At 44.3% G+C, this 2,032-nt stretch overlaps 1 non-coding gene and 1 pseudogene across 1 annotated transcript; both read right to left on the bottom strand.

Annotated features, from left to right (window-relative positions):
- Positions 1 to 199, bottom strand: part of LOC143263300 (large subunit ribosomal RNA) — an 8,562-nt pseudogene extending 8,363 nt beyond the window's left edge.
- Positions 200 to 1,303: 1,104 nt separating this feature from the next.
- Positions 1,304 to 1,458, bottom strand: LOC143263303 (5.8S ribosomal RNA). Its single transcript, XR_013036802.1, has one exon. It is a non-coding gene; the product is annotated as a 5.8S ribosomal RNA (ribosomal RNA).
- Between the last annotated feature and the right edge of the window lie 574 nt (positions 1,459 to 2,032).

Raw genomic sequence — 2,032 nt, 5'->3', positions numbered from 1 at the left:
GACTTGGACGCGGTTGCGACGTTACGGGATAAATTGACCCTCCTGAACACTACATTTCCCAACGGCGGAACTCCGCGGGATTCAGTGCTGGGCTAATTCCTGTTCGCTCGCCGCTACTAAGGAAATCCTGGTTAGTTTCTTTTCCTCCGCTTAGTAATATGCTTAAATTCAGCGGGTAATCTCGCCTACTCTGAGGTCGTCGGAACGTGAAAAAAAATTTTTTCAGAGCTTCCCCCCCCGAAAGCATTTTGCGAAACGTGTACAGAGCAACACAAAAAAAAAAAAAAAATAAAAAAAACACAAAAAACCCTTAAAGCAAAAAAAAAACCGTTTATCGCGCCTCACCAATATATCTTTTATAAAATTCGATATCCTCTCCAAATATAGATCTTCGAAACACTCGCAAGACGATTACAATCGGTATAACTTTAACGTCCGTCCGAAAAGTACTTTCGGGGACTAGACGACCGATTGATCTCGTGCGGTTTCGCTATTCGATCATTTGAAGAGAACAAAAAGATATATGGGGCGACCGACAAACGGTTTTCCCGTAGAACCAGACTCGCGATTGCGTTGACACACACATCATAGCCACACCAATAGAAGAGTTTTAGGACGGTAACCCGGGTGGGGTGTTCTTTACTCAGAATATGTGCAACATCGGATCTATATAGCCATCGATACAATTCGTACACAAATGTGTCGTACGAAGAGAGAGACTTTTTTTCCTCTGGCAACATAACGGTAAGAGACATCCTTCCACACTCATAGGTTCCACTCCCTGGGGCTATGATATATATATACATATAAATTCAAATTCGAAGCAACGGTCACAATTCTACTCTATATTTTTGCGGGTTATGTGTTCTTTCGTTCAATTTCTTTCATGCGTTCGTTCGATCTCTGTACACAGTCTTCACATAGGACAGACTCGTGTAGTACGCTTTCGTGGGTTAAACCCATCTCGTTTCATTTCAGGCGACGTCGGGAGCGCGTTGAAAATGTACCAGTGAAATCTCGATAGTTCTACGGATACGAATCGTCCCGAAAAAGATTTTGTCACCGCTTCGAAGCGGTGTTTCAGACGGGCGGACGTATATAAAACATATACGACACACGACACCGCCTTCCACACTCACGCTAGTTCGAACACGATTTCCATCTCTCTCGAAGACTGTTAGACGTACGTAAAATTTCTCAATATTCATAGGACCGCGACAAACGCCGACGAAGCGCCCATCATTCGCTCGTACGTATATAGGCAACAAGTGCCATCAACGCAAGCAGTTTATAAGTACGTAAACGACCCTCAGCCAGGCGTGGTCCAGGAATTGTATCCGTGGACCGCAATGTGCGTTCGAAATGTCGATGTTCATGTGTCCTGCAGTTCACACGTTGACGCGCAATTAGCTGCGTTCTTCATCGACCCACGAGCCAAGTGATCCACCGTTCAGGGTAATTTTTCCCTTTTATTCTCTCATATATAATATAATGTGTATTTGCTATCCACCACATTTTTGTGTTATATTTCGGAACAAGCCGATACCCGAAGAGCTCCAACCAGCGCGCGAAGGAGATTCGGGAGTCGTCGTACAACGACATAATTGTCCCTTAAAGAACGAGATATTTCCGTCGAAACCATATATATATGTACGAGCAAATCCAAAACCACTGTTTTCTTGCAAGTTCGACGGTCGGAGCGAATAGAACATTGAAAAGCCTTCTATCGAAGAAACACAGAGAGTATATCACCTCCAAAAACGACGGGGATATGGATATTCAAACTGGACAATTATCAACCCGATACTGGATTCGAAAAGTTTCTCTCTCCTTTCGTCGTTATTTACACCGGACGGACTCACGGCCGGCTCTAGCTGGGTGTCATATATATATATACGTCCCACGCTCATGCTGCCACTAGCGCGCAACAGAGTAGGGTGTCAATGACAACGACACAGCATTGAAACGAGCTACACAAGCCGGTCTCTCTTGATACCAATGTAAACGAGCATTAAGTTATCTTCAGACTGCC

Source organism: Megalopta genalis, unplaced genomic scaffold, assembly GCF_051020955.1.
Source record: "Megalopta genalis isolate 19385.01 unplaced genomic scaffold, iyMegGena1_principal scaffold0460, whole genome shotgun sequence".
Taxonomy (NCBI): Eukaryota; Metazoa; Arthropoda; class Insecta; order Hymenoptera; family Halictidae; genus Megalopta; species Megalopta genalis.
This window is presented reverse-complemented; position numbering and strand designations above follow the sequence as displayed.